This window comes from Amblyomma americanum, chromosome 7 (genome assembly GCF_052857255.1).
Source record: "Amblyomma americanum isolate KBUSLIRL-KWMA chromosome 7, ASM5285725v1, whole genome shotgun sequence".
NCBI classification, from domain to species: Eukaryota; Metazoa; Arthropoda; class Arachnida; order Ixodida; family Ixodidae; genus Amblyomma; species Amblyomma americanum.
The window spans coordinates 22,572,900-22,584,275 of record NC_135503.1 but is presented as its reverse complement, the minus strand read 5'-3'; the positions used below and the strand labels follow the sequence as shown (position 1 = coordinate 22,584,275).

At 49.3% G+C, this 11,376-nt stretch overlaps 1 long non-coding RNA gene across 1 annotated transcript; it reads left to right on the top strand.

Moving 5' to 3' along the window:
- The first annotated feature begins 6,400 nt into the window (after positions 1 to 6,400).
- Positions 6,401 to 9,848, top strand: LOC144098677 (uncharacterized). The gene is made up of 2 exons (XR_013307223.1): positions 6,401 to 6,734; positions 9,486 to 9,848. It is a non-coding gene; the product is annotated as an uncharacterized LOC144098677 (long non-coding RNA).
- The last annotated feature ends 1,528 nt before the right edge of the window (positions 9,849 to 11,376 follow it).

Sequence of the window (11,376 nt, the reverse complement as noted above, 5' to 3'; positions counted from 1 at the left end):
AGGCATAGAAGCAGACTTTGTTGAGAACATTTACATACACACACAAAAAAACGAACACATAGTCAGGTTACAGTTTTCACAAAAAACAGGACAGCCCATTTCAAGATGCCCATTTCAGGATGCCCATTTCAAGCGCTTGCTACGGACATAGAGAGATGAAAAACTTTTATTATGAGCAAACGTAAGGAGGGAGGAGGCCGGGGGTGGAGCCCTTAGTCCACGGCCCCATTTGCTGTAGCTATCTGTGTAGCCCGGGCGATCAGGTCACGCTGGTCGTCCGGGGCTTTGATTGGAACAATTGCTTCCCATTGGTACGAGTACAGGCGGTGTATGCTACTGAACAATCTTAGATAAGTAATGTCAGAGTCATTCAATGGTAATGTCTTGGTAACCACTGAATAGCCAGGGGCTTTTCGGAAGGAAAATTATTGACCAAAGAAGTTGTGGCCACCTTACACTTCAGTTTCCGAGAAACTATACCGTCAACCAGCCGGTCTTGAACATTTCTTGAATAGGCAGTTCCATGATAGCAGCCACTCGTGCTGTCGGCTCACTATCGTCACGAGGTTGTGGAGCTTTCTGTTTGAACCACTGGACAGTGGAAGTCTTTCCTGCACAAAATTTTCAGAATACTTGTGCCGGAATTTCGGCCTAAAATTCGGTCGAACGTGCTGCATATGCCAGAAAGCGTCTCTCGTAAGATTTCGCATTTCGTCAGTCCGCAATGCATAGAACCTATTATATACGTCTGCATCGCTAACCTGTGTATTAGTTACCTCACAGAATGGCTTGAAATGTTAAGCTCACAAAAGACGTTATCCATTAAATATTTCGCAATTTCGTTGGCATGCATTCAACCGCTGTGTTCCGTTAAACATCCTTCGCACATTTCTAATTGATATGCGGCATGTAATGCAAAATATCACTTAAACTTGTCGGCATCAAAGGATGTGAATTGCTTCAGCGGTTAGCACCGGTAGATGTCAGTGGCAAAGCGCGCGCTTGGATATGCCAAGCGAAAACAGTCAAGGCGCCACGCATTTTTTATGTCGATGACCTCCCGAACAAACCGTCGTTCCATCACTCACACGGAAGCAACAGCATATTTTTCTCACATAATACTACTCTGTGTCAAGTCGTCTGCTCTTGAGCAATTCCTTCGATATTGTTGCTGCGCGATCAAGTCTCTCGACACAAGTCGACAATCTTGCATTGTTAAGCCGCCACGGTACCGCTGTCCTCAGTGCAACATTATCTTCATCTGCCGCCTTCAGTGTTCAACACAGCGAAGCGGCGTCAAGGAACGGAGTAGTAGAAGTTCATTCACTCCTACCTGACAATTTAACTTCGCAGTTCAGTCGCCTGTAGCTCAAGTGTGAATAGCTCGAGGCGACGCTGCTGACGGAGCAATCTGCAGCCAAAAGCATGGGCTGCAGCTTCTGAAAACCTATCCTACGCTATGGCCACCTGTTCTCCGAGGGATTTCTTACCCCTCAAAAGCGCATCGCAACTATTCGCCGGCCGACAGGATGAAATAAACATAAAAGCGGCAGTAAACAACAAGATCTACAGAACCCGTTGGCTTCCAGACGACGCGGCTCCTCTGTGGAGTCGCCGACACGTCTCATGCCCGCTGCTTCACACGGTGCCGAACTTTCTGAAGACAATGCCTGCGCGAACTTTTACGTCGGTGCTGTTCGTATGCATACAAGAACGAGGAAGCAAGAGGCAACAAGAAGCAGCCGAAAACAAAACTTCTCGACGACGCCTCCTGCAGCTGCGTTTCGCTCACGCGATATTCGTTGTCGTCACGCATCTGGACGCCACCTCATGCCGATCTTTTTTTTCCTCCTTTGTTACTTCTTTCATTTTCCTTTATGCCTCGCATTTCTTTACATCTTTACTTCTTCCTAGGCAGTCTGAGATCGCGCACGCGCGTCTGGGAGGCAACCGCTGCCAGGGCTTGAGTCGCAAGTTCGCCTCGCTCTGCGAGCAGCAGGTGTCGACCCGCATCGCACACGCCTTTTTTTTTCCTTTTTTTCTTCCTCGCGCCTTTGCCTGCTGGCTTGCTTGCCGGCAGCTCATTCCACGCGTTTGCGGAGCGCTGATATCGAAGAGAAAACAAAACAAAAATACAGGAGGGAATGAAATCACGCGCCTCAGATCTGGAGATCGCGACGCCTCCGCCCGTAGCTTGGCTGCCTTCCTGGCTGCTGCTGCTGTAAGGTGCCGCGTCGCGCGGTGTTGTTGCGCACCCGAATCAGTCACTCTGTTTACGTGCTACTTCCGTCTCTTGCTTTCTTTCTTTCTCCTTGTCGCTCCAGCGAGAATGGAGAAGGCTTGCGCTTGAAGCAAGACTATACGAAACACGACGTTCTTTCGCTTAAGGCAGCCCTTACGTCGTACAGTAGATCGCCGACCTGTTCCCTCGGGAAGTGCATGTTGAGGAGAGGTATAAACTTTCTTGTTCGAACGCATTGGGGGCTGAGAAAGGGATAAAACACGTTGTGGTATTGGGCTAGAAATATGCGACGCCAGGACTTCGTAGTAGGCCAGGTATTCATACAGCTCGGGCAGGATTGCATTGGCCGAATTGGCCATCCTTCCAAAAGAAGTTGACGATGTCATGTGGGTTTCAAGCCCCCTTAGCTCAATGCACTACAGCTGAGACATTTACTTTGTAACCTAACGACCCTTGTGAGTGCGCGTGTACTTGATTATTGAAGGATGGCATTGGTGGGACGTGCCACGGAAATTCGTTGCGTGCCTTGGTGACCGCGCGGCCGTAGGGCTATTGATGATCGGTCCGGCAGGAAGGTTGCTTCACAGCGTCAAAACAGCGTCTTTTTGGTAACCGAATTCTTCTTCCAAACCGGTCCAGCGCCTGACTGGCGTCCTTGCACGAGCAGCGGGTCCATCAACATAATCTCCCCCTCTTCATCCTCCCCCCCCCCCCCACACACACACACGCACACACGGACGCACACACCTACCTCTTGCAGTGCAACAACACCCAAGCTGCATTAGTTACGAACGATTATTCTCTCATGAGGCGCAGAAAAAAACAAGTCGTTGACAAGGCGCTTTGATCTGACAAATGAAAGTGGCGTAAACAATATTCACGCTGTGTTGTTCGGTCAGCCGACTTAGCATTGACACAGCTGGCAGGTTGCTCAGCAACAGCAGTACGCTCTGCATTTTTCCAGCATACGTCTTCGGACCCCCAAACACGCACAGCTGGTCTCCACGAGGGAGGGGCTGGTGCCCGCTTATAGACAAGCAGCTGCGCTCCGTCTCAGTCGCGGCTCGTAAAGCCTTCGCGACTTCGCCCACTCGAGGCTGGCTATGGGCGGCGTCAGCCGAAGCACGGCGTCACACGCTTCGCGCTAGCTCTGAGCGATACCGAGCCCCCACAGGGGTGCCCCGAAATACACCACCTCTCCGCGCCGGCATACTGGGTCGCTGGGACAAATGCCGCACACGTCACGCAAAGGATTCCCCTGAATCTGCATGCCGCCTGACAACGCACGCAGCGCCCTGACCCGCCCCGTCGACCCCTCGTGCAGGCGAAGAGTCGAAGAAGCAGAGCGAATTGTCGACTTTGCACCGACCCAGGCGCGCAGCGTGACGATCGAAGCTCTTCTTTCGGCAAGCTTGCTTGTTGCGGCTGGTAGCTGCAAACGGCGTTGCCACTATCGAGAGCTGGTGGGGAGCTGGAGCCTGGGCTTCTTCTTGTCCCTGATTCAATTTTTTGTTTTTCTCAGCGAGTTCCCTCGAGGCCCGGTTAATTGCGTCGCAGATGAAAGCGGGCCGTTTGTTCGCGGAAAATCAGGCTAGGCGGCCCAACCTCGAGATGGGGGCGTCCCTCCGCGGGGCGACGGCGTATGCAGAAGGCTCTTTCGCGGCTCTGCCTTGACCGATACTCTGCCGCTGTTTAAACTACCGTCGAAACAATTGCTTTTAGTTTTGTTTATACGTTGTGCTTGTCTTTGTTGCATTTGCGGTTGGATCAAATTTTCATAATTATTCTCATTTTGTTGAACCACTTGTCCGCTCCTGAAATATATGCAAAGTTACGTATCTTCCCTCTGTATCGTCCAATGGACCCTGAAATTACCACAACAAACCAAAGAAAAATAGAACGAGCGAACACTACAAATACAATATATCTCCACATACTTTGTCGTTTTAGTTGATGTGCCATGCGAAAGTATTCAAGAACTCGTTCCTACCAATAAATTAGAGAATGGAATGGGGGGCCTCAAACGACAGTCGGTATGAAGTTCTAAAGTTGGCGTCCCGATAACGTAATGTTTCAGCGGTCTTAAAATTACTCACGGACAAGGGCGAACTTGTCCTACCGTTAAAAAGGCACAGCATCATGTGCTCATGAATCAATGCTGAAGCTCATAACGCGGCCATCGTGGGACGTCTGGCAACTAAGTTTCCAAGAATCTTTTAAGCGCAAGAAGAGAAAAGCCGAGTTGGATAAGTGTGCGCTGGGGATTCTTTAAAAAACAAACACAAAAACCGCGAAAGAAAACAAAAAAAAAACAGCAAAGAATCAGGAAAAGTCACTCCGAAACCACTGGGCGTCCCATGTATAACAGAGCAGCACTGGCGGCATATTCATTGATAGCGAGCACGGAGTAAGATAGATAGGAGCACCGACTTCGCTGATAGGAGGGGATCAGTTTCGCTACATCGGAGAAAGCTTGGCGGGGCATTTCATAGGAGGCGCTCGGATTTGGCATGATCTTGGCGGCTGTTGCTTCTTGAGCCTCGTGTTCTACATTCATTCTGGGATATGGTCTCCGGGGCAAGGTGCTTGACGTCACAAGAGAAGTGCAGAGGCCTTTTCTTTCTGGGAGGCACTGCCGACAGTCGGTGCTCCTACCTGTCTTATTGCGTGATAGAGAGCATTACGGGTTACCTTGAGGGCGAGGGAATCTTCCTCTTCAGGGGAGCTGGCGAGCCATGGTATCGCCCGACTATAGTAACACACCACAAACAGCAGACACAGCACCGTTTATTGCGGGCTAACAAAACAACACAAGATGCACAAGAAAACACACAAAGGGAAAGCTGAGTCTGTACCACGCTCTGTCTGAAGTGGCTTCCCCGAAGCACTGCGCACGCCGAGGAAGCACCGATATTTCCATCAAAACTTATGCGCGCGTTGCTTCCCCACCGCAAAGATATTTCCTCGTACATGCTTTAGCGGCGGGCTCATCCTGTTGCGTATGATATGTGGGGTTTAATGTCCCAGTGCTGCACATGGGCCTACGAGGGACGCCGTAGTGAAGGGCTCTCGAATAATTTAGATCACCTGGGGTTCTTTAATGTCGATTGATAAAGCACAGCACGAGGGTGTTTTTTTTTCTTTTCATTTCGTCACCATCGAAATGCGGCTGCCGCGGCCGGGTTTCAGTTCGACAAATTAACGTGGACTCAACCAGCCTGTCGTATACTCGTAAAAAGTCTTTCCATTCACGGTTCGATTGTTGCCTAAACTTTGGCGTGTGCCTCATCGACTAGCAGCTTTCGAGTGGGTTGCACCACTGTGACTGATGGATTCTCGGTTACCATCGCGCCCAACACGAAAGAACACTTTCGCTTCTATAGGATGATTACTAACGACTGAACCTGTCATTGTTTTGTTTACTTTACGATAACTTTGGATCAGCCGCGCGACATTGGGATGCAATACGTCTTTTTTAGCTGTGAGCAGCGGCAGAATGTTTTAGAGCAATTAGCAGCGTTTCTTGAGAACAATGGACGGTTGCTCAACCGGAGAGGAGTTTTTCTTCCGACGTCGAGCGGCTTTTTTTTTTGGCGGTGTTTCTATTAGGAACTGCGCATTGCGAGCTTCGGCCGTAACGGAGAGAAGCAGCAGGAATACGCGATTGAAGTGTCTGTCGTAAATACCCCATAGTCTGTCGTGAGGACCCGAGAACGTCAATCCTGGGAACAGAAATGTCTCTCTCGTAACCACAAACATAGTGTCGCGAGTCGCAGAGGCTCAGCTCCATACGCATTTTGCAGGCAAGACACGGGTTGTATGAGGCGATTACTTACGATTTTGCCTTTTTTTTTTGTTCGTGGTCTAGGCGGACACTGAAGCGCATGGAAGGCGTGTGCGATTTGCCTACCGTTTTGGCCATTTTCATAAAGATGGCAAACGAAAATGAAGGGTGTGCCCTACGTTGCGAATAGCAAATGAGCGAATGCAAAGCGTGCTGCTCCCGAACGAAGGATAACTCCTGTGCATATTTTTTTTCTTTTTGTCATTTATCTATTCCTTCTTTCTTTTGCCCTTGAAATGCAGTGTTTCCTCATGCAAAGCGCGAGGCAGTCATATTACGCCCGCTTATCCCTATCACAGCTTAATGCTAAGAAAGAAAGAAAGAACGAAAGAAAGAAATAGAGGCGAGGAGACAGGCAGTCTTTGGCAGCGTTCCCGGCGCATCAAGCTGAACTCGGTGCTGTCGTATGCAGACTTGGACTCGGGGCTGTCGCGGGGAAGGGGCTCAGTACACGTTGTTTTTCACTCTTATTCGCGCGCAGCTGTGTTGAGACCCGCGAAAACCAGCTGCCACTGGAGGGAACACATGTCTATGCAGAGGGACGATGCTCCGCGAAAGAAAACGGACCTGAAGGAATTTCGTCTCTTTCATTCCTTGGGTTTTACGTTTTGTCTTCTAGGCTGGTAATTTTTCTCCTTGCACTGTCACGTAAGCTGTTTATGTTCTCAATGCTTCACTTTGGCATTCACTTTTCTTTTTCTTTTTCCCCGCTTGCTTTTTACTGCCCGCCTCAGTGGCCTCTTTATTTGTGTCGGTTTTTAAATGTGTCGTGGTTTACAAAAATTTTGCTCCTGTTGTAGGCTTTCAACGTGTGTGCGCGTGCGCGCGCGTGTGTGTGTGTTAAAAAATAGCCAGCTGCTTGCTTCTTCTGTTAACTGTGCGTAATAGTGAGCTTCAAATAACGCCTTTAAATAATGCCGTTTTAATTAGGACACCATTAATAATGAGGTGGGAGACCAAGTTTCCATCGCGCTATATTCCGCGAACGTACGTACAAGGCTTCGCACGAAAAGGCTGGCTCTCACCTCGTTGTTCACGCACGGGCGCCTTGCTTTCTACGTGTTTTTTTTTTCTCCTACTATAGGCGGCACTCAACACGCTGATGCAAAAGAAACGAGTGCGCAAACAGGCAACGCCGCATTCGCGCCGGCAGTGAACACAACGTGGCATGCTCCAACGTCGTGGCAACAGTGGTTCATTGTGACCTAAGCTACAACGCTTTGCGCATGGCTCATACTTTCTCCAGGGCAGCCAGCATTATACTTTGAGACCTCATATTCACTTCCGTCTGCTCTGCGCAGTTTCGTTTAGCATTCAGCGCCGCCGCTACGTCGCTAAAAAGCGAATTAGGCTTAAGAAAAGAACAGAAAACGCCTGCCAACGGCGGCGCGCATCACTCGGTGGCGCGGCGGCTCGAGCAGCAAGCCGTAGTGCATTGCTCAATCGGCGCTGCACTACAGTTGAGCGGCGCTGCTGTTGCTGTTCTTTGCAGCTGAGGCCGTGAGCAGGCAGCCGAGCGAGCAGCCTTCGTTGGCAGCGTGCCCGAAACATCAGGCGAGCTCCGCGCGATCGCGAGTCGCCTCGCACACGCCGCAGCTGTTCCACGGTTTCATCTCGGCGCCGGCTGTGCGACGACCGGGCGAGCGCGGGTACGCGCCGGCCGCTTTCCGAAGCGTAGCCGTTCGCTCATCGCGTCACACGAAGGGGTATCCCCCGGTCTCTCTCTCTCGTATCGAACAACGAGACTATTCATTGTGTTTCAGAACACGAAAAGGTAATTTACCAAAGTGCAGACACTTTGCAAGTTGCTTGCGATCTGTCGGCATTCAAGAAAGCTGTTTAATGCAACTACAAAATTGCAATTTGGTAAAAATAGTTCATTTTAAAGCTAATAGGTGGCGTAAAAACTATAAACTTTCAGAAATTTGTCGAATGAAAAGGCAGATTTTTCAAGCGGAGCTTCGCAACTGGCGTAGTGCGTCCTTGACTGTAGGAGCGAACCGGCCGCCGATCGATAACGGTCGCACGGGCATCAGGTAGATGAGGCGGCGTCGAGATCAGCGGCGTTTCGGGTTGCTGGGGCTTCGCACTACCCTGCGCTAAGCCGGCGGGGTCACTGTGGACTTGGTCCGTGCAATGCGGTTGACTCTAAACGAGCTGGTTTTGGGCATCTGAAGGAATTGTGTCACACACCGTGTGCTGCGCAGCCACAAGAAATTCGGCGCCAAAGGCGGTTATATTGAAAAAAAAGAAGAAACTAATGAAAGATTCAACGAATTTACCATTCTTAGGCTGCAGACACAGACACATCTTCCAGCCGTTTCTTTCGCTACGTTTTGAAAAAAGTGCAGTCTTTACATTTGCATTGAGAGGACATGCAAGAATACTGCTTTCCGCTCTTGAAAGTGTCCATATCCAGCTGTCACGTAACTTGTTTCGATAGGTGTACTGAATTAACCATGCATCCAGCACTTCACTGTTATGCTCGCATCCGCTTTACACGAACTCTTGAAAAATGCGTCGTGACAAAGAAAGAACGACCGGTGACGTCAGTGTCAGCGAATCTCATACTGCCCAGTTTTCGGCTAACGACTGCTGCAGCAATTTTAATTTCGTCCAATGAAAACCTCTCGACCATGCAACCTCTGGAGTGGCAGCTGCAAAAGAAATTGGGGGGGGGGGGGGGAGGAAACGAGGTTCGCCACTTCCTGCTGAGGAGCTTGAAACATGAAAGTGATAAAATAGTAGGCAAACATCGCAGTTTCTTTTACTTATTTCGCACGTGAACATAACCAACTACCCATTTTGCGGTTATATCACGAGCGTCCGACACTGCCCCGCTGACCAGAACGCCCGCGTTTTCGACAGAGGATGGAGCCATATTGGAAAGCAGAGAAATAAAAACAACAGCGAAAACGGAAAAGAAACAGAAATGGAGAAGCAGCTTTGGCAGAAGCGAGCAGACGGCCGTCCGCACGGATCGAAAAAACAAACACAGCGCAGGAGCAGGCAGTCGGTGATGGCTACCACGAAAGGCGCGCTGCAGCTCGGCGGCGTTTCCAAGGTCAGCTAGGCGGCGGCGGCGGCGCGAACGTTGGTTAAAGCGGGGAGCCTGCCGAACTTCCCGCCGGCTCTCTCGCTGCCGAGCGGCGGCGGGAAGGCAGGGCAGGGAAGCAAGCGCCGCCGAGAGAGCCCAGCCCAAGCTGGCACCGCCGGCCTTGGTCCCATGCTTTCTGAGCGGCGGCAGGCGAAATCTTTACCACTGCCTCCACTCGTGCTACATAGCTATGGGCGCAGAGATATCTGGTATTCATAGGCGGCAGACTCGCGCGCGTGGTGTCTTTATGTTCTTTCTTTCTTTCTTTTTTTTTTTAGAATTAACCGTCGTTTCTTTTCCAGGTGTCCTCGTTTCGCACGGCGCAAAGCAGACCGTGGAGTGAGGCTGATGCGGTCGGTGTTCACTTCAAGAACTCAATTGGAACCATGGCTTTCAAAAACGGTTCCAGCGCAACGACAACGTATTCCCGCGTGGTGTTGCGGATACTTGTATAAAAGAAAAGGAAATTTGAGTGTCGCATAGTACTCGCCCTCCTGCACCATAGCCGGGTTCAAATTGTGAGACGATAGCCCGGCAAGGATCCCGACTTCTTGTAAAGTGAAGTCAGTGGATTTCAGTGCCTCTATTTACTTCGTTGTCCAATTTGATGCCCTTTTGCGGGCGTTCGCTGTTCACGAATCTTCCTCTCTTGATATGTCGGCGGACACCTGAACCGTGCCGTAAGGGAAGGAAATTACTCCGGAGCCCTCCACTACGGCACCTCTCTCTTCCTTTCTTCTTTCACTCCCTCCTTTATCCCTTCCCTTACGGCGCGCTTCAGGTGTCCAACGATATATGAGACAGATACTGCGCCATTTCCTTTCCCCCAAAACCAAGTATTATTATTACTACTCTCTTGATATATACGGTCAGTCGTTTCATACAAAAGCTGACTGTTCTGAAAATTAAGCGCATCGAAACGACACCCGCCTTTTCACCGCGTTAGTACGAGTCGAAACCACACCACTAAGTCCACGCCGTCTATGACTACGTCTGCCTGTCAGAGGACCTGTTGCAAGTTCAGACGTCGACGGCTGTATACGGGCGCAAGGTGCAGACAGAAACTAAAACAGACGAAAAAGGTTAATCAGTGTTTAAAGCAAGAGAGTCAAGAGCGATGTGTAAGACGATTCCAGCCAGCGCCGTGCAGCTGCGTGGTAATTCCGAGCAATATCTATAGCTTATCTGTCTCAAGACGATGAGAAATATGCGTATTAACCCTTAGTGGTAACACTTGGAGACAGTCGTTTCTTACGTCTTTTTAGAGTGCTTTTTTTTTCAGCGTATATGACATATAGCCCGTGTGTTTTATAAGCTAAAAGTGAGGCGGCGCTACATCCGCTTAGAGGCCGCCATGTATAAGAGAAGAGCGTTTTCTCTGCCAGTACAAAGACCTCTGCTAACTGTCGAATGTCAATATCGTCTTATCGAAACTCTAAAAGTCAGAGTTGCTTCGTCTGCAATGCACTGCTGAGTGGGAAATGACGGAGGGGCGAAGACTGACTTGAAGATAGCAAAAGTGGTGGGTGCTGCTCCACATGGAGTCTACATATAGAGACAGTAGAAAGGAGACTTTTCTTAGGGTTGACCTGTACTCGTGCGGGGTTGTATATTTTGACGTTGAAAAAGCGATGGCAGACAGAAAAAAAACAAACGAATTGAGAGTTTAACGATCAGACAGCACTTAAGGAAGAGTGTTTTTCACAAAGAAGCCTTTTGTATGAGTATAGCATGGAGTAAGAACATGTTGCAGAGCTTGCTGAAGCTGCAAGTGTCAGCCACAGAAGCTGGATTTGTTTTTTTTTTGTTCTACTTCTGGGTTATCGATGTTTCGTGAATCACTTTGAAAGCCTGGAAACCGGAAAGCAAAAAAACAAAAACAAATGCTTGCTTATGAATTGATCAGGAGCACATTTTTCACACGTATCAGTATCGATTGCATTTTGCCTTGTTTTAAAAGCCTACGGACATTACAAAGATCGACAACTTTTTGCTGTTCAGGCGCTTATAACTTGATGCGCTTATAAATCAGCTGTTCAGGCGAGTGTCATCGTCAAAAAATATAAATTAAATAAATAATGTGTAGAATCTGAAAGAACTAACTCGTTTTTTTAACGTTTTGGAGAATGTATGTTTTATTTTTTAAATCGTTAATCTGGTTTTCGATACGTGCGACGCTAACAGCACGTTGAA